The sequence below is a fragment of the Triturus cristatus genome, chromosome 2_1 (assembly GCF_964204655.1).
Source record: "Triturus cristatus chromosome 2_1, aTriCri1.1, whole genome shotgun sequence".
Lineage (NCBI taxonomy): Eukaryota > Metazoa > Chordata > Amphibia > Caudata > Salamandridae > Triturus > Triturus cristatus.
In genome coordinates this window covers 497,521,688-497,546,352 of record NC_140581.1, presented here as the reverse complement: position 1 = coordinate 497,546,352, position 24,665 = coordinate 497,521,688, and the positions used below count along the sequence as shown (strand labels likewise).

Below are 24,665 nucleotides of genomic sequence, written 5' to 3'. Positions count from 1 at the left end.
CAACAAATTAGCCCCTGTAGATCACCTTGGATGTCTTGCTAAACTAGTATTAGTATTGTGGTCTGCATTACGATTATGAAGTGTACGGTTGTGTGCAGAGGACTGTATGGCATCACTTTGATGTAATCAGTAGGTTTGCTTGTGATAGTGAAGATCGACAAGCATAACCTTTTTACTATCTCATTAGTCTTCTATCTCTTTGAGCTGCCAGTGTTCAATGCATTCCCAATATGGCTGATTTCCAGTGTGGGAGGGCTTCACTAATGTGCCTCGCAGATTTCCATATTACTCTACTAGTGTACAGGGGTTGTGTGCATCTATTTCTGTTTAGCCTCAAGTACGTCAATCAAGTTATACCCATGTTACCCTGTCTAAACTTCTCCCCCAAACCACCACAGTGTTTCTCTTCCAGCTGCTACGAACTGTTGTGGTAATCCCTGCATCTGCACACTACATGACCATCAACCAACAAGAGTGGTCAGGTGCTTCAGTCAACTTGAAGTGTGTGGCAATTAAGCGGGCAGCTAATAAAGTAGCTAAATCAAAAACCTATATGAAGACTTGGGTATTTTTTGCCTATTAATCCTAATAGGTGGCTTTTTGGATGCAGTTTTACCTGCTACTTAACTACGACTGTTCATTACCGCAGTCCAAAAGCAGAGAGTAACTGGGCATTCTCAAACCATAAAAAAAAAACTTCCGGTTTCTGCTATCTAGAGAAAACGTAAGTAGATACATGATACACTTTCCTCAACTTCTGAGGTCTAATAAATTCTGTATATATAATTGTTCTGAATTAACCGTAAGTGCAGAATTTGTGACACCCATGGCATGTATGTCTATATTTCCTTTACACTCTATCACGTAACTCCCTGGTAGCTTGACACAGAGCAGTCAGACTTAACTTACGAGGCAATGTGTAAAGTATTTGTACAACACTTAAAACAGCAGAAACACTGCACAAAAAGATACTAAACCTGGTTCGAAAAATAGAGGTTAATTTTATTTACAAAACAACAAAAATCAAATAAGTAGAGACAAAGTTTTTAATTTTTAATATTAAATTGAAATGTAGTGCTTAAAAGCATATAGAGCCATCTGGGGCTACTCGTCCAGTTGAACAATCAGGAATATGTCGTCATCGAACCCTTCTGTTGTAGGCGATGCGTCATCATCGAGCCACGCCGTCGGCAATGCGATGTCTACGAAGCAGCGATGTTTTGGTTTAGAACTACGCTGATGTGTGGAGTTTTACAGTTGCAGCACTTTGCACTCAGTTCCAAGGGCCCGGGGCTGGATTGGCACCACTTGGCAGGGCAAGACTCTCAGGTTGCCACTTTGGTTCTGTGGTGTAGAGATGCAGGTCCATTCCTCCTCACTCCCAGGCAGGGTGGGCAGCAGGGCCGGCACAGCAGAGCGGGAGTCCAACAGCGTAACAGTCCTTTCAGTAGCACAGCAGTCCTTCTCCCTGTCAGAATAGCCTCAGGTCCAGAAGTGTACTGAGTTGGTGGTGTCGGAGGTCCAGTACTTCTATCCAGCTGTGCCTTTGAAGTGGGGAAGACTTCAAAGAGAGACCTTTGAAATCCACACAGTCGCTGTCCTTCCTGCCCTGACTAAAGACTCACTACAGTGGGGTATGCAGGCCTTTCAGGTGAAAAATGTCAGCTCCTCCCTCCCATCCTGCCAAGATGGCTCATCAGCCACACCTAAGCTCCCTTTGTGTGTGGCTGTCTGGAGGGAATGCACAAAGCCCAGTCATTTACCTGCAGTGTATTCATAGATGGGCAGAAGGCACCAAATGGATAAAGTGAGAAAAGGCCAACGTTCTAAAAGTGACATTTTCAGAATTACAATGGCAAATCTAACTTGGATTAGAATTTTAAATTGTGATTCCAAGGCCACTTATAAGATGTAATAAAGTAATCCCGATGTTAACATATGGGGGAGATAGGCCTTGCAGTAGTGAAAAACGAATGTAAGAGTTTTTCACTACCAGGACATCTAAAACTTAAAAGTACATGTCCAACGTTTTAAATACACTGCACCCTGCTCTTGGGGTTATCCGGGGCCTCTTGTAGTGGTGACTTATATGTATCAAAAAGGAAGGTTTGGGCCTGGCAAGAGGTTTATCTTGCCAGGATGACACCTTCGAACAAATGGTGTTGCTACTCTGATATCCCCTCAGTCAAGGTAAGGGTCAATGGGTCCCTCTCTGAAACGTTCTAACTTTCCCAAGGGACTAGGCAAGGATGTCCCCTATCACATCTACTCTTCCCCCACGCCATAGAAACCTCTCCTCTCAGAAATCCGCCATAACCCAGTCATCGCAGCCTATGCAGACGACATACTCACCTTCTCTGAGGATGCAGAAGCAGCTATCCCTGAAATCCTCAAGTTAATTATGCCTATTCTGATACCTCCAGCTACCCGGTAAACAAAAAACAGAAGTTTTTCTGCTCAACCCGATCTGCACACCCTCAATTATTAAGAACACAGACCTGAAATTGCAAAACCTCCACCTGAAATACTTAGGCCTACATTAAATCAAATCCCTCAACGAATCCCGTGCACATATTGAAAACATACTATTGAAAAAAGATCCAGGACCTGTTCGATACTTGGTTCCCAAATTCATGACATGGTGGTGCAGACTAGAGTGCACCAAAATGCTAATTGTTCCACAAGTAAACTTTATCATCAGTAACTATCGGACGCTTTCTTCAAAAGTCTAAACAAGTCCACCACTCAATTCATCTGGCATAATATAAAGCTTAGAATTGCTTCTAAAATCTTATTAGCAGAGAGAAGGGAAGAGTGCGCCTATCCAACTTCAGTATGATGCAAATGGCATTCCTGCTTAAGCAATCCATGCTCTGTTTCTGTTCAAACACCCTACTCCCACCTCCCAAAAATGAGCTAGACCTCTTTTGACCATTCATCCTGCTGGCATCTATCTCTATAGACCACTTTAAACCACAACTCTCTTTAAACATTCTTAGAGATACAATGCTTGCCATAAAGCACCTGGACAAGAACTGCTCGATCCAAATAAAATTTTCCTCATACGCACCTATCCGGAACAACCCATTAATAAAAATTGACGGTGAAGCCCTCCACTGGCAATCCTGGTCATCCCAAAATATTATACATGAAAGATGTAATCAACAGAGACCACCCTATCCTGTTTTCTCTACTTCAAGCCTCCTCAGGCATTTCCAATAAGGAATTCTATGACTTCCTAAAACTCAAAGTAGCGATAAACCACAACATACACTTCAGAAACGCTCAACCCCCAAGTATCCTTAAGAAACTTGCTGCATTCTCCGCCCATACTCACCAGGCCACAAAATCTATAATATTTTCCAAGAATCGCTTCCAGCCCTATTCAGAGATATCAAAAGAAGGGGCCGTATTCCTGCCTTAGGGAAAGCTATTTCAACCTAACTGAAAATAACTGGTCACTGATTTGGAAACATGCCATCAAGCTCAAGATATTTCAGATGATACTCCTATGCAAATATTGGTTACTATGCAGAACTTTTGGGTCCCCAGCTAAGCTCTTCAAATTGGGCCTTCTCAACTCAGACAAATGTTGGAACTGTGCCTCAGAAGTGGGCGATCTGGACCACCCGACTTTTACTGTCCCTTGCTTCGGTCGTACTGGGAAGACATTAACAAAACTATTAATGACATCTTCCACTGGAGGGTATTCCTGGATCCATTGTTAATCTCCTTAGGCCCCTGGGCCCTTCCCAGTCCCGCACCATTCAACTCTACGAAACTATTGAGATTTGACTTGTTGCTCACACTGGGTGTCAAAACGATTCTTTGCAAATTGAAAGATTTCAAATCCATCTCTTACCATCCTTGGCTTCCTGAGGAGTGCAGATCACATCATCCTCAACCAAAATTTTAATCATGATAAGTCGAGACTACTCTGGTCCCCATTAGATGCTCACATCCAAACAAAACCCACCTAACCAACCATCTTGCCTAAGTTCTGGGCTATCTCCTCCCCCTACCAACACTTTATCCAGATCCACTGACCGCCCCCCTCCCCCTCTCTCTTTGCTCCTCGCTTTACTGTGCTCTCTCTCCTTTTCTTATTTCCCATTCTCAAGTCAATATTCCACATTGCTCAATCAGGCAATTATACCACACTCTGACCTACACTACATTGTGGCACATACTACCCGAACGGTAGGAATACTCCTCTCTCATGATGGATAGAAATGTGATAACTGAACTTACTGTGATGTCCTTTACTTCTCACCTTTCCTATATATTTGTTTTCTGTACGTACATCCTATTTTATTGAAATGCCTAATAAGATGTTTAAACAAAAAAAGAAATGTTTGGGCCTAGCAGGAGGGTTAACTGGCCAGGTCGACATAGCAGTTTAAAACTGCACATAGAGGCTCTGCAGTGGCAAGCCTGAGACGTATTTAAAGGGCTACTAAAGTCGGTGGCACAATCAGTGCTGCAGGCCCACTAGTAGCATTTAATTTACAGGCCCTGGGCAAGTGTAGTGGACTTTAATAGAGACTTATAAGTAAATTAAAAATGCTAATTTTTGATAAGCCAATGTTACTGTGTTTAAAGTAGAAAGCATATGCACTTTAGCACTGGTTAGCAGTGGTAAAATGCCCAGAGTCCTAAAGCCAGCAAAAATGAAGTCAGTAAAACAGGAGCTGAGAAGGCAAAATAGTCAGGGGAACCCATGCCAAGAATGCCAGGTCTAACAGCCCTCATTAGTGAATCATATGGCTAAAATGTAGTCCACATTTGCAAATCAGGAAAGTTTTAAACTTGTAAAGCCAAGATTTGCAAGGTATGCTGTGAGCATTTGTGCCTGTTGCAAGCAACGTTTGTGGCAATATCAGTGAAATCATCTGTTAAAAAAGGACTCACAAACAGCCAAAAAAACAGTCCATTCACTGATCTATCAGATCAGAACTTCGGGCGCTGCCCGATTGCCCTGTTGGCCAGTCCGACCCTGCATGAGATTTCCACATAATGATTCAATTAGCGTGGCAGCAACACAATTTTCAGCAACACCTTCTGTCCCACAACTAACAGTAGTAATTTTCCCCAGAAGGCCATGCTGCCCCAATGCTATTATTGTCGCCTTCACATTGCCTGCTACCACATCTAATCTTACCTATATACGTGTGTTCCCAAATATCAGAATGTATTAAATTCCCACAACAGCACCTACTCTTGGTATGGCACTCGAAAAGTTACGTTTGTGGCATACGTAGCTGTAGATGCACATGCTCTGCATACTGTCTTATCGTGTTGGGCTCAGACGTTTGCAATGTGTTTTTGTTCGAAGATGTTTTTCGAGTCATGAAGTATAGTGACTCCTCCTATGAAAGATAATGAGAATAGGCATGGACTTAATTGTTAGATATTGTTTTTTTCCACCGTCTTGTTCAGATGTGAAAGTTCTGATAACAGCCATTTTGACTGTTCATTTGCTTCATCTACGTGTCAACAATTTGAAACAAAAATGTCTCACCTCTGAACAAGACAATGTTCTATTTACTGTGTGTTTTCTTGAATTAAATATATTACTGACTGATGATAGTCAGTTGAAACTACTTACTGGGTTGTGCTCTGTTATCAGAACTTTCATATTTGATGTGTATGGAGGATTTTTTCTCCATGTACTGAGTAATACCGTGGGTGGCACAGTATTTACATTGAGCACACTATATGACAATTTGATTTCTTACGATTGCAAAGTTAACAGAGGTGCTGGCTGTTTTTCGAAAACCACTGTGATACACCATTTGTGTATAACGTCTTGTTCAGACGTGTTTGCCAATAGAGCTCTGGGTCATCGGTCTTCTGTGATCATCTTCTCCCTTTGACACCGTAAATATTTTCTGTGCGTCTGTTTCCCTGGTATTTGCTGTCATCGATCTCCACGACCGAGATTGTATCGATGCCCATCCCTGGGGCTTTATCCCCTGCAGGGCATGCACCCTCATCTTCGGTGTCCTTGTGATGAGAATGAGAGGACAGTGATAGCAAGGACACCTTTTTAATACTGCCTCCGGAGCCACTCTAAGTATTCTTGGACTGACTGCCTCCAAGTCTATAACGTCTGCACCTCATCCAAATGCTTCAAGAGAAAACTTTGATATGTCATGTTGTTGGGGGCTTCAACAACACAGAATGCAGCACCAAGAAAGAGACAACACCCCTGACATCATCAGGGAATGAGACGTTGAGGAGGAGTCAGAGGCTGGCCTGTTCAGAGCCCAGCCTCTGCAGTTTAGTCCCATAGCCAACTCTTAGTTGAAGGCGAGTACACCTTCCCGTATTCACATCAAGGGCTAATGAAAAACTTTTTCAATGCCTAGAGGGTGGAGAGGAGTCAGAGTAACTCCTCCCAAGTTTAATCAGTTAACCACAAATAAATTACTCTAACAGACCATCCAGTGGTCAATAAGGGTGCACTATAATGGGGAAATGTGAAGAACTCAGTGAGGGGATATATCTTTCTTCACCAAAAGGTGAGCAAGGAAGCGCTTCCTTTTTGTTTAGTTACCCTCACACGCCCTAGTGGTGTCATGCTTCATCATCGAGTCACCCCGACGCCTATAAGTCGGGGTGGGCTCAACCACAGTGTTGGGAGCTCTTTGAAGAGTTGTAAGACCAGGGGGGCTGAAAGATTAAAACACCTCAGACAGATCCCCAGTATCCCTTTATTTTTGGGTCTGTCTGGGTTAGTAAAATATTTAAAAGTTGGGTCTTATTGGAAGTCTTATGGTCCTAAGACCCTGGTGCCAACATGTTTCAGTCCGTACATGGCCGTAAAGGTCCAGGACTTTCTTCAGGGCAAAGTAGGCCTCCCTAGGGGGCAAGAGAGGGGATTCCCTATTCGTGGTTCAAGGGCAGGGTAGCTGCTCCTTGTGTAAGTGACCGATAGCTAATCAATCACGCGTCGTACTCCATCTGAAAAGAGAAGAACAAACGACAAAGAGAACAACATACTTTTGTATGATTTCATAGTAGTATTTTATCACAATGCTGTGTCCCATAAAACGTGCTTTGGAAAAAGACCAAGACCACAGGTGCCAAAATGTGTCTATGACATAGTGTTGTTCAACTCTTTCCAAACATGTGCCACTCGTATCCATATCTGTACATAATATTACTACGTGACAGATAAATCATGTGGTGGCGAATTTGCTCACATCCTGACAGTTGATTAATGCCAGTTGGTCTATATTATCTCAGTAAAAACTCTGTATCTCGCTCTCGCTCTCACTCTCACTCATCACTCACACTGTGCTCGTGAACAAAAACAATGACCATGTACAATTATCGTTATCATTCCTTCTTAAGGGTTGTGCAGGATACGTAAACAAACATCCTTACCCAAGCTCTGGAGGATTTCTGTATCTCGGGGAACCGTAAGGCTTCTAATGGTAGCTCTATAGTCAAACCCTATCATTATAACCCCGAGTAGGGAAAAGAAATGTAAGAAAGAAGTGTAAGGGGCAATATTCCTAGGGGCGCTTTCGCTAGCAGGCGCTCCATGTGTGGGGAAACACGATCATACTTGAGTGCCCGTGTATTCGCCCGTGACTTACTTCATCAAGAGTCCTGCCCCGCCTGCACACCCATTTGGCTTAGGTTCCCGGCTTTCGCGTCGCTAGGACGGTGGCTGGGGATTTTGTACTTCCGCATTGTTCATCTACTCGTTAATTGGCGCTCGTTGGCGCATATTGTGTGACGTCATGACGGTCACTACGTAGATGGGGGAATCATGGGACATGTAGTATGCATTATTGCTAGCATGATTACTTTGTTGCAATAAATGCTAATAAGAGGATTTTCATATCATGGCCTCCGTTACTGTGTGTTCCCAGATAGAAATATATAGGATACGGGGCTACGAGCCGGGGATTCTTTTTTTATTTCCGCATTGTTCATCTACTCGTTAATTGGCGCTCGTTGGCGCGTAATGCGTGACGTCATGACAGTCACTGCGTAGATGGGGGAATCATGGGATATGTAGGATGCATTATTGCTAGCGTGAATACTTTGTGGCAATAAATGCTATTAAGAGGATTTATATATCATGGCCTCCGTTACTGTGTGTTCCCAGATAGAATTATATAGGATATGGGGCTAAGAGCTTTATAAAACGTAGATGTAAAGACATCCCCTGATAGATGGCCTATTGGAGTTAAAATGAGGTGACGTCTTACGTTGAGGTCACGTCTGACACATCTAACGTCAAAGTGCACGTGGATGTTTGATAATCTTGGTACGTGCATCCGATCATGTATCTATAGCGTGCTAAAAAGCTATATGTATTAGAAGATATTTTCAGTGACATTGTAATCTTAGTATATGCCCATATGATTGCCTCTCAAAACCGGGGGATTTTTTTATCGTAGTAATCGCCGTAGTGAGACCAGTCATAATGAGCAACATGGCTCATGACTGAAGGTGGGTCAGTATTTAGTTTATCTGGTGAGTTGATTCCAAGGTATGCAATCGTTGAGGCCCCTTTCATGGGTCTTTAAATGGTGAACCCACCGTTGTTCTCGTTCCAGGAGTTTACGTTGTAGGTTATCGGTGTTTTTAACCTTTTCTATAACGGTCCATTTAATTTCTGTATCCTTGTGTTTTTTCTCATTGTAGTGTGCTGTGAGTCTGGTTGCTGTTACTGCACGTCGTATTGTGCTTCTATGTTCGCTAGTGCGAATTTTGACTTTGCGGCTCGTCATTCCAATATACATCATGTTGCATGGGCATTTGATCATGTAGATCACTGATTCAGAATTACAATTAGTATGTGATCTTTGTTCCCAGGGCGAGTGTAGGCCTAGTTCTATTGTCTTAGTGTGTTCTGTGAAGGGGCATGCTGCACAGGATCCGCAAGGATAATGTCCAGTAACAGGGGGAGTACTCCAAAGTGTCATTTGATTAGTGATTATGGGTGTGAATGTGTCAGTAGGCACTAGTACGTCTCTCAAACTTGTGTTTTTTCTGAATGAGAACATTGGTTTCTCAAAGGATAGAGTGTTGGATGTTAATATGGGCCATTTTTGGTTTATTATCTTCTTCAGATCGTTAGAGGATGAATTGTACGTGGTAACACATCAATTGATCGAGCTGTTTTTTTACATGTGTTTCCAAAAGAGCCTCTCTTGGTGTATTACGTGCTCTTTTATTCGCTCTCTCTATAATCCTAGTGGGGTACTTCTTTTGTTTTAGTTTGTTGGTAAGGACAGCTGCTTCTTTTTTGTATGTCTCAAGATCACAGCAGTTTGTGCGTACCCTCAAGAATTGGCCTACTGGTAGATTTTCTCTTAGGGAGCGTGGGTGTGCGCTATCAAATCTAAGTAGACTGTTTTTATCTGTGGGTTTTGTGTAAAGAGAGTTTTCAAGAGTTCCTTCTCTAGCTATAAAGACGACGTCCAGTAAGGATATTTTTTCTCTGTGCATGGTCATTGTAAAATGAAGGTGGGGGTTCAGACTGTTGATCCATATTTTAAAGTCGTTGAGACTGGTCATATCTCCCTTCCAAATCATCAAAACGTCATCAATATATCTGTACCATTGACATATATTGATGGTAAATGGGTTGGGTGTCCATATATATTGATCTTCAAAGAAACCTACATACAGACAGGCCAAGCTTGGGGTGAATGTGCTGCCCATTGAAGTACCGTGTACCTGAAGGTACAGTTGATTTTCAAATTTAAAAAAGTTTTCTGTAAGTGCCAAATGTATAAGAGTAATGATCCATTCAATTGGTGCTGCCCCTAGCCACTCTTCTTGTTTGAGAATTTCTTCGACCACTCTGATGCTTTCGGTCTGGGGCATGTTTGTATATAGCGCCTCTACATCAAGGCACACCAAGATGTTCTCGTCTGGGTTGTATTCCACCTGTTTAAGGAGATTAAAGAGGTGTTTGGTATCCTGAACATAAGATTTATTCTTAGTTACCAGAGGACGTAAGAACCAGTCTGTGTATTTTGATAGGGGTTCAAGAAGAGACCCTATACCTGAAACTATGGGTCTGCCTGGTGGTGGAGTTTTTCCTTTGTGTATTTTTGGGATCGTATAGAACAATGGTGTTCTTGGATCCTCCTGATTCAGAAAGTCATGTTCCTTTTTAGTGATCCATTCTTTTTCTAAGGCATCCGCCGTGAGTGTCGAGATAGTAGTCTTAATCCGTTGTGTTGGATCTTTGTTGACCTTGTAATCACATACCAACTCCATTCACAGGCCGAGGATCCTCTCAGTGGAGGTTGGGCATCATCTTAGAGGCCCACCAGCTGGCCTGAGGTCCACCACTGCCTTCAGGCCATTGTTGGGACCGTCAAAAGACCCGACACCGAAGATGGCACACAAGCCTCGTTCATCCTCGGCTGTGACGGACCTATCAACGCTGAAACCTGACCTAGCACCGAAGCCTCAATGGGCTCTGAAGATCTTTCGAGTCCCGAGAACTCACTCCACCCCCTAGAGTGCTTCGTCATCAAGCCTCTCTGCACATAGGCCTCCATCTACACCACATTTCGATGACTTAAAGCATCCGATTCTCTAGCATCTGCAGGAGTACCTTGATGCGTGCCAAAAGAGACTCTTATAGACCCACAGTCTGGGAAGAGCTCTATAAAGTTACTATATAAGGTGCAAGACACTTCCACGGAAGAGGAAACTCACCTTTGAGGAACAGCTTGCTTTGAAGCTCACACCTCCTCCAAAGCACAAGCAACATGGACAGGGGCACCAGCCCACTTTTTGTATGTACCCCTGCTCCCCTTCTTCCTCCTGCTCCTCCTCTTATCCATCCTCCTTCCCTTCTGCCTCTTCCTCCTCCCCTTCCTCCACCACTGCCCATGGTGCCACCACCTCCACCTCATTCTCCAGAGTGTTTACCGCAGTCTTCGTATGGGAGAGACAGCCCTTCATACCCGGTAGATCCCTATGAAGCCTCGTATGATTCTGAGCCTAGAGACAACCTTTGGGACGATTACACTGTCGATACTCGAGGGGTTCAGGGAGACAGACCCGGATCTCTACCCCAGCAAACCATCCCCTCCAGACAAAACTACCTCATACCCCGAGGTCATTCACAGGGCTGCTACTTTCCATAAAGTCCGGGTCTAGACATTGTCCACCACACAGTGCACTGTTTTTTCCAATACTTAAGGGGATGAATAACTGTGCTGGACACCTTTAAGGAGCCCGTCAAAGCTAGAGTCGTTAAACAAAGAGTGGATAAGAAATATAAATCATTGCCTAGTGACCCTCCCTACATCAGTGGCCGGGTTCCGTCGGACTCCTTGGTGGTCCGCACAGCATGAAAACGTACCAGTGTCCAAAGAACTGGTGGTGCAACACCTCTGAAAAGGAGAGCAAGAAAATGTATGCTGCAGGCAAGAGGGTAGCTGCCTGCACTGTTAGCCACACACTAGAGGAATGCAAGCTTTATTGGCTTACTTTTATGTTGTGCCAGAGCCGATTAAGAAGAAATTAGGGAACTCCTCCAGCACCTCCCAGATCAATGCAGGCAGCAAGGCGAGGAGTTGGTCACAGAGGGCAAGATCATTTGTAACACCACCATCCACTGCATCCTCGACGCCGCTAATACTGCGGCTAGGGGTATCAATTTGAGCATTCTAAAAAGTGCTATGCTTGGCTTCATGTCTCTGGCTTCAAGCCAGAAATTCAGTATCATCTGTTAAACCTGCCATTCAGTGATGAACATCGCTTCGGACCACAGGTGTATCAGATGCTGGAGAAATGTAAAAAAAAAGACAGACACACTGCACACAGATTTATTATATGCTTTTTAACAACCCCCTTATAGGAGCTCTCCGAATGGCAGAGATTGGGCCCATATCCGTATCAGTCCATGCACCTGTCACAGTCCGACTGGAAATAGGGATGAGAAGACCCTCTGGGAGCTGGAGGCTCCATCCATCCGTACTTGAGACCTGGTTACTAAACATGAGCTAGGACAACACATAGATAAATACTTTGAGAATAATGAGGGAGCAGAGGTGCCCATTCACGGAGGTTATACAGGGCAGTTTAATAGCAGTAGGGGCAGAACCCACAGCGAGTATCCAGCAAACAGATCCCAGGGAGAGAAAGCATAATGAGAGAGGGCTAGTAGTCATTTTCCAAGGCTTGTACCTCAATGCCAGATCCATTCTTAAACACGCTACGGAAATCTGGGATCTGCTGGATGATCTGAAACCTGTTATTTGCTTGTTTACAGAGACATGGCTGCACACGCAATCTTCCCCTTCTCTAGCAATTGCCTTTCCTGCAGAATATATGGTAGTGACATCAGACAGAGTAGGCAAGAGGGGAGGATGTTTAGCTATAGCCACACGTACAGCCCTTCACATAAAAATCTTGGATACTATTTCCACTCCCAGCATGGAATTAATGGTATTCTCAATGGAACTTGCCCAAAGCATCAGGGTGACAGGAGCGTTAGTTTATCATCCCCCTTGGAAAGCAAGAAATCCTTCTGTGCGGCACTATTGGAAAATCTTGCTCCATATACCTTGCAAGCAGATAACTTCCTACTCCTAGGGGATTTTAACCACCATTTAGACAATACCTCCAACATAGATTCCACAGGCTTACTAGCAGCCATGGAATCAATAGGTCTTTCTCCCAAAATATGTAGTCCGACACACAGCTGGACATACGCTGGATAACATCTTTACAAACATTAAGGATCTCAGTAGAGAGCTGCCCCTAGAGCTAATTTGGACTGACCATTTGGCTCTTGGCTTCTCTCTGGTCATCCCGAAACCATTAGACAAGCCTCAAGGGCACAGGAGCTCCGGTAGAGCATGGAGGAAAGTGACACCAACAGCTTTTAGTTCTGTATTCTCTCCCCCGTCACTTGCAACTGTATCGACAGTAACACAGCTTTGCATGTATTAGAGACATCGATAACAGCGGCCTTTGATATTATTGCCACCGATTAAGTCAGTTTTAGTTCGGGATTGGATTGCCCCAGCCCCTTGGTATTCAGAAAGCCTGAAGATAGAAAAAGCCATCCATAGAATCAGAGAGCGGAAATGGAAGAAATCAAAATTGGAGGAGGATAAGCTGGCATACAAAACAGTACACAGACCGTACCTAAAGAATTGTAACATAGCCAGGAGATCTTATCTAGGTACACGAATCACTGAGGCAAAGCACTACTCGATAGAGTTTTTCAAGATTCTTAAGGAGTTTACTAATCCTAGAGCAATTAACCCCTCGCTTCCACCCACTCAGAGGTTATGTGATGCGTTAGCTTCTCATTTCAAACAGAAGATTGATAAAATCTATAACTCCTCTGATCTGGAAGAGGAGGTTGGGACGACATTACCCTCCCCTCCCCCTGAAGATCTTCTCTCTCCAAGACTTGAGACCTTCTCAAACATCACAGCGGAGTAAGGTCTTTCTCTGCTAACACATTATAGGTCAGGCTCGCCATTAGATGTAGCCCCCTCACATTATTTCAGATCTGGCACTGGCCTTGTCCAATCCAATTATGGAAGTCTGCAATGTGTCATTAGATACTTCCTCGTTTCCCTCGAAATGGAAGAAGGCCTTTATCAAACCACTGCTTAAGAAAGCACTAGCGGACCCGGCAGACCTGCAAAACTATAGACCCATCTCGCTTCTCCCATGTTGCTCAAAAATCTTGGAAACCCTAATTAATCGACAACTTTCGGGCTATTTGGAACAGAATAACTTGCTCGACCCCTCGCAGTCAGGTTTCCGTGCCTATTACAGCACGGAATCTGCTCTGTCGGAGGGGCCAGACTCGATAAGGATGTTGTCGGATGAGGGAACACCGACGATTTTGGTCCTTCTGGATCTGTCGGTAGCCTTTGACACCACCTCTCACAGAATCCTTTTGGATAAGCTGCGAGAGATTGTTGTCAGAGGATCGGCACTAAAATGGATGCAAAGTTTTCTGTCCGATAGGTCACAATGTGTACAGTTGGACACATTTGTGTCCCAGACAACAATTGTAGATAAGGGGGTACCACAGGGCTCCATCCTAAGTCCCACCCTGTTCAATATCTATGTGTCTTCCCTGGCCACCATTATTAGATCATGCGGTTTCCAAACAATCTCTTATGCGGACGAAAATCAGGTGATAATCCCATAGAGAAGGACTCCGTCTTGACCAGAGAAAAATTCAAGAGCTGTATGCTAAAAATAGCCACATGGATGAGCAAGAACTTCCGACAGCTGAACACCAATAAAACAGAGATCCTGCTATTTGGGAAAGCTGAGGAGTTATGGACCACGGAGTGGTGGCCTGTGGAACTGGGAGAAGCCCCTACACTAAAAAAATGGGCAAAGAATCTGGGCATCATAATCGATAACAGACTTTCTATGGAAGAGGGCTGGGGCGCTCGACCTCGGACCTGGTGAACTGGGTTCGAGTCTCGGTAATGACGCTGAACATCCTGTGATTCTGGGCAAATCACTTAATCTCCCCGTGCCTAACAAAAAAATGAATGTGTGTCCTCATATAACGTAACTGGTGCTATGTAAAGCGCTCTGATACCTGATTGGATTTGGATCAAGTTTGGCTATGTAAAACTTTGCCAAAAAAAAAAAAGAGCATGTTAAAACGCTCTCAGGCAAATGCTTCGGTATGATGCGCATGCTGAGAAAGATCTGCCCTTGGATTCCTCTCTCTACCAGAAAAGTTCTTATACAGTCGCTTCTAGTCAGTAGACTAGATTATGGAATTTCTTTACTTGTAGGAATCCGCTAAGATTTGTTATTAAGGCTGCAAGTCGGCCAAAACACAGCAGCCCGCCTGGCCCTTAACAAACTTGCACGAACTCCATCATTACCTCTGTTACGAGAACTGCACTGGCTCCCCATCAGGAAAAGATCAGTTTTTAAACTCTTATGCCTGGTATTTAAATCTCTCCATGGGCTAGGCCCAGCCTACTTAACAAAAAAACTAGAATGGTATACTCCGGTACGCCATCTGAGATCTAGCAGTCAAAAGCTGCTTTGTACCCGGAGAATCAGGAAAGTCAAGATGGGTGGCGGTACCTTCTCTCACCTAGCCCCTAAACACTGTAATGGTCTGCCAGAAGATATTTGGGCATGTACCAACGTGGCACAATTTAAGAAATGTCTTAAAACCTGGCTATTGTAATGAGCACTTTGCATCTATGTTGTCTGGCACCCTGGCGCCAAGAGATCCCCTGGGGATGATTTGTTGCGCCATACAAATACTATATATATTACCTACTGGCAGTCGCCAGTAGGTAGTTCTAGTTAGGACCTATTTTCCATAGGAAATCCGCAACATTCTATTTGGAATAACGTTGGCGTCGATTGATGAATCTTCGCAAAAGTTTCCAAACTTTTGGCCAGCTCCGGTCCGCTCCTATGCTGAAAATTTCACGGTGATTCGTCAAGCGGGGGCCGAGAAAAAAGGGTGGCCCCAAAATGCATTTTCCCATAGGACCTGTTGACGCAGCTACAGCCCGAAGTGCTGAACGGAATTACACCAAATTTGGCAAAGAGGTAGTCCTCAGTTCAGACTCGTGCCTTTTGCTTAAATGGTGTAAATCCGTTCAGTAGTTCCTGAGAAAATCAAAAGTAAAATCACATATATATCTGGGCGGAGCCTAACCACACATCTCATCGTGAGATCTGATTGGCTGTCAGCACTTCATCCAAGAAGTGTTGGCAGCCATCTTGGGACCAATATACATGATAGCACCTCATTAAAAAGCATTGCAGTTAATAGAAGGTTTTAAGACTTTAGTTACATTATAAATCATTTGTTGATGGTACCATACTCATTTTAGGAATTGTGGTGTGTTCTAAGGTGATTTTACCATGTGAAAAAGCCTTCTGCTGTGATATCATGAATCATGTTTGAGAGAAAACTATTTTCTCATGCTTTTCCCACAGAGGTTTGGAAGGTGATCTATAAGCTAAACTGAGAGCATATTTTCTGTAAATTCACATTATCTTTCTCAGTCATGTGAGAATGAAGTCTGACATTCTCAGTAAAACATGTACATCCAACAAGGGCAGAGACTGTCAGTTGATTCCTTTGTGTTCTACTGCAGCTTCCCAAAGTGTTCTAAAGAACAACTAGAGCGCTAACAGTCCTACTTATGACAAACGTATGGCACACCTGAAGCCATCTTGGTTGGAATAAGGTGGTAACTCTTAAAACATTTAATTTAAAAAGGAACAAAATGAGGGGGTTCATTTTGCCATAGAAAGTATGATTAGTGCTGCAGAAAGAAAAATTAGGGCACATTTTGAGTGACTTCTCAAATCCTCTTCTATTTCATTAAAAAATTCTGACATGCAGACTGAAACATGCACTTTCAATACCAGCAGCAGACTTCCCTGGTGAGCAGTAGCTTTACTACAGTGATCTAATAAGCAACTAGAGTGCTAACATTCTGCTAAAGAAATGAAAGTTACGGAAACTCAGGCGGAAGCAAGATGGCGGCCACGCTGATGGCCGGCTGAGCGGGTTGCTCCTCTCCTCGACTCCGTTAAAAATGCTGCGACAAGTCTAAATCTGCTTAGGAGAACGAAAACGAGAACGGGACAAAAACTCTGATGCTTTGGCGGACTTTACTGCTACCTGTGCCCCCTATCGGCTGTGTCAGTCGGTCTTAAGCGGTAGTTGCCTTCAGGTGCTCAGGTACGGAAAGCACGGAGTTCGGGCTATGGCGTTCAAAGCTGCAGTTCGCTCACTGAGACCAATGGCGGCTGCATCTCTGACTGGGACTCCGGTCAAAACTCGACTTGCCGCTGCCGCTCTGCAAAATAAAACACCTCGTGGTGGTGAGGACACCCTGAGGCACAATCGATCTCCTTCAGCTCTCGTAACGGAGACATCGGATCAGGGGCCAGCTGGAGTCTTTGAAGCTGCGACCCAGGCGGTACCGGCAATGTTTAAGCCGAGAGCTAACAAAAAGAAACGCCAGGAGGAGGCTGGGATGCGGGCTCTCTACGGTGGCAATGTTCCAGACACTCAGTGCGCTCCACCCCTCCTTGTGCATATGGATGACACAATACAGGGGTGCATCGAAAACGCAACTCCTGCTGAGAGTGGGGTGAGTGAAATGATGGTGGTAACGGAAGGCAGCACTTACACTTTGACTCTTCCTCGCTCTGAAGCCTTGCGGAGTGGTGAGCCTGCAATAGTGTCTGTATCCAGGGGCACTCTGGGAGCTGTAGTTCCCTTGGAAACTACAAGTGCACAGCCCAGTGTTACTCTAGCGGGTGCTGTTGTTAATGGCAATGCTTTACCTGATTCTGCCCTTATGGTTATGGCTGAAAATGAAAGGGCTGGCGCTGCTACGACATCCGCGGTGGCTGGTGATCAGAATTATTCGGAGCTGTGTGAGTTACCCGACAAAGTATCCATTGCTGACGACTTCTTCTCCCTGTCAGACCACTCCTCAGCCGAGAGCCTTGTAAAAGACTGACTTGTGGGACTGAGTTCTGGCGATGCGGGAGATGAAGAGGATGATGTGGCAAAGATCTCGATGGCAGCAGCTGGTAGGGCTCCAGAGAATGTACCTAGCTGCACGAATTTGGCAGAAGGGGTAAGCCCGCCGGGGTCAGATTCATCACTTTCCTGGGATTATCAGAGTTCGCCAAATATAATGGCTCCCCCTTCAGTTTCTCAGCCATCCGCACCTGCTGGTGCTATCAGGAGTGATTATGGGGAGATAACGTTGGCAACAATTTACGATTTGATTGTGGCACATAGGGCAGAAACTCAGGCTGAGAGCATACGCACACAGAATGCATCTAAAAAATTGCAAAATTCGATACGGAGGGTGGTGAAAACGTGTGCTGATATTTCTAATAGAATTAATGAGGCTGAGACCCGGATTTATGCTCTGGAGGACGATCTAGTTATACAGAAAGAAATCACAGTCTCTTTGAAAGCACATCGCGATGACTTGCAGTGGAAACTATCCGACTTAGAGAACCGCTCAAGATGCAACAATCTAAGAATTTTGGGGGTTCCCGAAGGCAAAGAGGGCTCTGACCCCCGCAAGTTTGTAGTGGAATTGCTGGGCGAGGCTTTTCCTGAGCTCTCACAGTGGGATTGGCAGACAGAGGTACAGAGGGCTCATCGCTTTCCAGCTAATCAGAGAAAGAATGTGGGCCAGACTGCTCCCCTTCCGCGGGCAATTCTTATTTCATTAAATCATTTTTTGGCTCGCGAGGCACTTTTTGACCTGGCACGCCCTACTAAGAAAGGGCATGCGAAGGGCTGTGATTTTTTGGTTAGACCTGATTTCTGCCAGTCCACTGTTGATCTTCGTTGGAGATTACGACAGTTAATTCCTCAGTTTCAGTCAAAGGGGGCTCAGGTCTATCTTCAGAATCCGGCTAAGTTGAAGATTGTTGTGAAAGGGCGGACTCAGATGTTTTTTGCTGAATCGCCAGCCAAGGAATTTTTGCAGACTTTATGACTCTGTGACTCTAAAGTTTTGTTTACTGATGCATAGACTGGATCTGAGGCTTGGTGGTTTTTTTTTTTTTTGTGTGTGTTATAACTAGCAAATGTATTTACGAGATGACAAGCAGGCTTACTATTGATCGTTTGGAGACGAGGGGAGGGGGGTTGGGTACCCGACTCTACATCGCAAGGGACGATGGTCCCACTGCTTCATGGGGCTGGTAGAGTGGGGGAGGGGGAGTTGTTCGGGGTGGGGGTTGGGCGTTCTGGGAGGGAAGGCTAAAGGGGGTGTTGGGGGGTGAAAAATTCAGCATTGTATGATTTCTCTATGTGTTGGTACAGAGGTTTTCTTGTTTACAGTGGCAACTTGAAATTCAACTTCAGTATTTTACTATTCGTATGTGATCTTAATTTTGTGAGGAATGGCAAGGGCAAGCGGGGGAAAGCACTGGAGGAGGGGTGGTGGCTCACCCGAAATGACAAATTTATCTATGAACAAATTGGTAGTCTGTACTCTTAATATAAGCGGCTTGAATAATCCAAATAAGCCAAGACCCGTCTCTAAGGTAATCCAGGCGCTATCTTGGGATCTTCTCTGTTTGCAAGAAACACATATTTCGTGGTCAAATAGGGGCTGGCTTAAAGCTTTGGGCATGGATCTGCTTGCATGCTCACGGCAGTCGGCCAATACTAGGGGTGTTGCTATTCTCTGTAAGAAGGGAGTAGTATCATCCAGGAACTGCAAGGAGGATAAGTGCGGACGGTGGGCCACTACAGAAGTCATTCTTAATAACAAAAAGGTGTTTACTATCTGTACTCTGTATGGCCCAAATCTGGATGACCCAGAACTTTTTAATAAGATCAATTTAGAACTGTCTCTTTGGCCTCAACCTCTTATAATTTGTGGGGATTTAAACGTACATTTGGATGGGGATTTTGATGTCACTTCTAGTTAGGCTTATCACGGCAGGTAGTCACGAGTTTATAAAAGCGTCCATAGACTGGCTTTGGATCAAGGACTTTTTGATGTCTGGAGTAGGCTTAATGTTGGCCAGGCAGGCTATACGTTTTTCTCAGCTCCCCACAAAAAACTGGTTCGATTAGACTATTTTCTTGTTTCTTACTCTATGCTGGATAAGGTGTCTATATTTACTTTGCCGAGGTTTATTTCTGACCATAATCCCTTAGTTTTAGAGATTGAGTCTGATAGGCTTACCCCACTCGTTTTTAATTGGACTTTTGACAGGGAACTGTTGCTAGATTCGGAGTATTGTAACCATATCAGGGACTGGCTGCCCCGCTTTTTTCAGACTAATAGGAACTCTGCCTCAGAAGGGATGGTTTGGGACGCGTTCAAGGCGGGACTCAGGGGAGAGACCCTGAGCTTCACAGTGCAAAAACGCAAAACCATGAAGAAGATCATGTAAAAGCGCATTCTGGACCTCAGTATCGTGGAATGTGAGCTGGATAAAAAAATAAAAGAGGGAGCGGATTTGACTCTGGTATTGAGAAAGCTTGCTATTAAAAGATCTTTAGTTTATCAGCAGTTTGCGGATGAGGCTGCCGCCAAATTTCAGCTCCATAAGAAAGAGTGCTACGAGTATGGTGAGCAGACTTGTAGAGTTCTTGCTAATCGATTGCGCCAAAAAGAGACACAAAGCAAAATTATTAAAATCAAAGATATTCAGGGAATAGTACAGGAGTCTCCTCAAGGGGTGCGGAAAGCCTTTAAGGCCTTCTATGAGGATCTGTACTCTAGCGAGGAAATGGATAAGGCGGATAGCTATCTAGCAGGGATTACAACCTCTTTTCTAACAGGAGCGCAGAAAGATATTTTATCGGAGACGATCACATGGGAAGAAGTGGAGGCGGCTCTCGTTTCACTCCCGCGGGGCAAGGCAATGGGTCCTGATAAGATCCCATTGGAGTTTTATATTACATACAGGGCGGAGCTGGGGGTAGAGTTACCGTCTCTATTTCAGCATGCTTTTGAAGGTGTCCCCCTGGATTCGTGGTCTAAAACAACGATAGTGGTCTTTAAGAAGAAGGGGAAGGATGGGATGCAGCTAGGGTCATATCGACCTATATCTCTAATTAATTGTGATAGCAAGATCTACTCAAAACTACTCCCTAGGAGAATTGCCAAAGTAATTATCCCATTAGTCTCAATACATCAGCATGGCTTCATTGCTGGTAGAGGCACTACTGACCATATAAGACGCGTCATATCTTTATTTGACTGGGCACAGGCGACAGACTCCCAGATGGGGGTGGCCCTGTTGGATGCCGAAAAGGAATTCGACAGGGTCTCCTGGTATTACTTATGGTCGGTACTTAATTGGAAGGGATTCCCTCTTGATTTTGTGAAGGCTGTTCAGACTCAATATAGGAAATCAGCTACTACCATTCGGGTCTCTGGGGTGGAATCGAAGGAGCTTAGGGTGCTCAGGGGTACCCGACAGGGCTGCCCCTGCTCACCTTTCCTTTTTGCTCTCTATATTGAGCCGCTAATCTTTAAACTGGAACACGACGTATTGATTATTCCAGTGAAACCCCAGTTACATGACGTCAAAGTATTGGCTTATGCTGCTGATCTAGCAGTTCTTACAAGGGATGTGACCAGGGCTCTAGGTAGAATAGAGATTTTGACTAAGGAATTTGCTGGGATCTCAGGCTATAAACTCAACTTAGCTAAAACTCAGATCTTACACTCAGAGAGGGGTTGTCCGTCTGATGCCAAAATAGTTGCTGAGGCAGTATATTTGGGTATAAAAATTTCTGCGAAAGTACAAGATATCCCTGCTTTAAATGCTGATCCTATTGTTACAGCCTCCAATAAAACTTTGGAGAAATTAGATCATCTCCACTTGTCCCTTTATGGAAGAAGCAATGTTATTAAAATGACAATCTTTCTGAAATTTCTATATCTGTTTCGAGCTATTCCGCTATTGTTTTCTAATTCTTTATTTTTGAGAATAGAAAGGATGTGCTCTCGGTTTTTATGGAGCTATAAAAGGTCGAGAAGAACCCTGAAGTGGCTCTACTTATCTAGAATTCGTGGGGGGTGGTCTATCCCTAATTTTATTTTCGTCTCTATTGTTATATTTCACTTTTTCAGCACATGGGTGTTCTAATTTTTGGAGAAAGAGCTGTTCAGGACCCGGCTACTTCTCCTTCTATTTATGAATTAATTTTGGGTTTAGAAGCTCTGTATTTATCTGTTAGGATTATAGAGCCGAGTTACTATAAGAAAACCAGATTTAAAATCTGTATGGCTGCGTATTTTGTCTGGAAAAAGTTCCGCTTGTTGTTCAATATAAGGGATTTCAATCGATATACCCCTATTGGTTTGATGGGGGCTTTCTCCATAGTCTTTCAGGATTCTGTCGCGCGGAAGTGGTGTGCGGCCGGTATTGGGACTATTGGGGATCTCTGTGAACACAGCCAAATTATGCCGTATGCCTTATTGAGTGAGAAATTCGATCTCGACAGGGGTGACTTCTTTAAATATTTACAGTTGCGGAGCCTCTTGGACAAAGCTAATAAAGGGGTACCTGCTCATTTGAGGGAATATGCATTCTTGAGATAATAAGGGGTAGATGCAAGCTGGCGCAATTGTATCATGAAGTTACTCGGGCTGCAAGACGACCTTTTAATACAGGAACAAAAATGGGAAAATAGGCTAGTGATCTCGAATATAGATTTGCAGGAGTATTTGGAAATGGCTAACTCCATACTGCTGACTGGAAGTCTTAAGAGTCAGTGTTATATGGCGATTTTCGATCTGTATTATACTCCTGCTAAGATCGCATGATGGAAGACTGGAAGGGGGGACAAATGCTCTCGGTGTGTGGTGGCAGCAGCGGATGCTGCACATATTTTTTTTCTATGCCCGTCCTTAGCCCCCTTCCTGTGTGACCTACAGCATTTTTTGAATTTTTCTCTAGAAATACCGGTAGTTCTTAATGTGGGTCTTGTTCTGTTCGGCACTGAATCTGGTATAACAACTTGAAACGGGCAGTATCACAGAAGGGTTTTCTATTTTTATGTATGGCAGTGATGCGTCTCTGTATAACTTCGCTGTGGCTGAGCCCTGATCCACCTCTTTTCTCTGTATGGAGGGCTAGGATTCTCGCTCTGTATAATATGGAAATGGCCCTCTATAAATTGAAAGGCCACTGGAGAAAGATATTTGGTGAGCAATTATGGGCCCCAATAAGAGGATGGGTGTGATCAAATGCTATAGTCAAATAACTGTATTTTAATGTTTTTTGTCTTTTTTTTTTTTTTTTTTTTTTTCTTTCTGGCTTGCCCTTTTTTGTGTTTGTTTCAGCCTTGCTTCTGTACTGCAGAATGATTTGTTTGTAATATGATAATAACGAAGTCTGTCATTTGCTGAATAAAAATAGAGTGCTAACATTCTGAATTTATGGCAAATGTGTGACACATCTGAATGCCTTCTTGATGGAATCAAAGTAAAAAACTGAAAGTATTTCCTACTGAGGACACCGTAGTAAATGAGGAAATTAGGAAACATCATAACAAATAAGTCTCCCAAAATGGCCACCAGAGACAAAAGAGCCCAAATGTAGCCCAAATATCACCCAGATGTAGCCCAAGTATAGCCCAATGACAGAATGTCCCAGAGTGTTCTAACGAACAACTAGAGCGCTAACAGTCTTACTTATGACAAAAGTATGGCACACCTGAAGCCATCTTGATTGGAATAAACTGGTAAAACTTAAAACATTTAATTTAAAAAGGAACACAATGAGGGGGTTCATTTTGCCATAGAAATTATGATTAGTGCTGGAGAAAGAAAAATTAGGGCACATTTTGAGTGACTTCTCAAATCCTCTTCTATTTCATTAAAAAATTCTGATATGCAGACTGAAACATGCACTTTTAATACCAGCAGCAGACTTCCGTGGTGAGCAGTATTACTACAGTGATCTAATGAGCAACTAGAGTGCTAACATTCACAATTTATGGCAAATGTGTGACATATCTGAATACCTTCTTGATGGAATCAAAGTAAAAAACTGAAAGCATTTCCTACTGAGGAGACTGCAGTAAATGAGGAAATTAGGAAACTTCATAACAAATAAATCTCCCAAGATGGCCACCAGAGACAAAAGAGCCCAAATGCAGCACAAATATCACCCAGATGTAGCCCACATGTAGCCCAATGACAGAAGTGTGCAAAACACTTATTTTTTCTGTATTTGCAGTTTTATATAGTGCAGACTTGTCAGGTATTGGAGTGCTTTACATAAGCATTGGTTACAACACACAAGATCAAATTCATTTTGGTTGTAGACATGGGGAGATTAAGTGATTTGACCAGAATCACAGAATGTTGAGCTGAAGCAGAAACTCCAACCTGGTTCCCCAGATGCAAAGTCTGCAGCTCTGGAAGTAACACCACATCCTCTCCCCTAGGTGCAACATTTAATCAAGTGGTCAACTGGATAAAAAAACATAAAGATTAAAAATAATTTAAACGTTCTTTGTCGCTATTTGAAAACTCAGAAAATATATCCTCATTTTAGTTTTTTAGAGCACTAACCATAATTTTGATGCAAATAAGACCCTCTCATATATGTAATTTCTAAAGGAAATACTCTAGGTATTACAGTTTTGATTACATCAAGATGACGTCCGGCGTTCCACACTTTTGTAATAAATATAGAATGTTAGCAATCTAGTTGTTCATTGGGATACTGTTGAGAGGCAGAGGCAAGGGGCACGGACTCTGAAAATTGAAGGCAGGTAGGAGAGTGCAGAGGCAACCATTTGACCACACTGGGCAGGCAGGCAGGAAGGGCAGTGGCAGCACAACAGACTATGGAGGGCAGTGGAAAGGGGGGTAGGGGCAACAAACCAACAATACAGGACTGGCAAGAGAGGCTGTGGCAATATAATAGACCATTGTGGGAAGAAGGAAGAGGCAGTGGTAGTACAACCATACATGCCAACAGACCAGTTTCAGCCAGGAAACGTCCAATGTTTTTTAGCTCAAATGGGCTTTATTTGATCTGTCTTCTGTCTAAAATCTCCTCTTTTTCAATGTAACTCAAAGGAGAAAATCAATACCCCAGTTTTATTTCAAAATCTCCCTCTTACCAAGTTCAAAATGTTCGCAAGTATGGTACATTGGATCATGGTAGGCAGGAGG

At 43.8% G+C, this 24,665-nt stretch overlaps 1 protein-coding gene across 4 annotated transcripts in view; it reads left to right on the top strand.

Annotated features, from left to right (window-relative positions):
• Positions 1-24,665, top strand: part of BDP1 (BDP1 general transcription factor IIIB subunit) — a 1,439,438-nt gene that overhangs the window by 1,281,514 nt on the left and 133,259 nt on the right. The gene's annotated exons all lie outside the window — the stretch shown is intronic.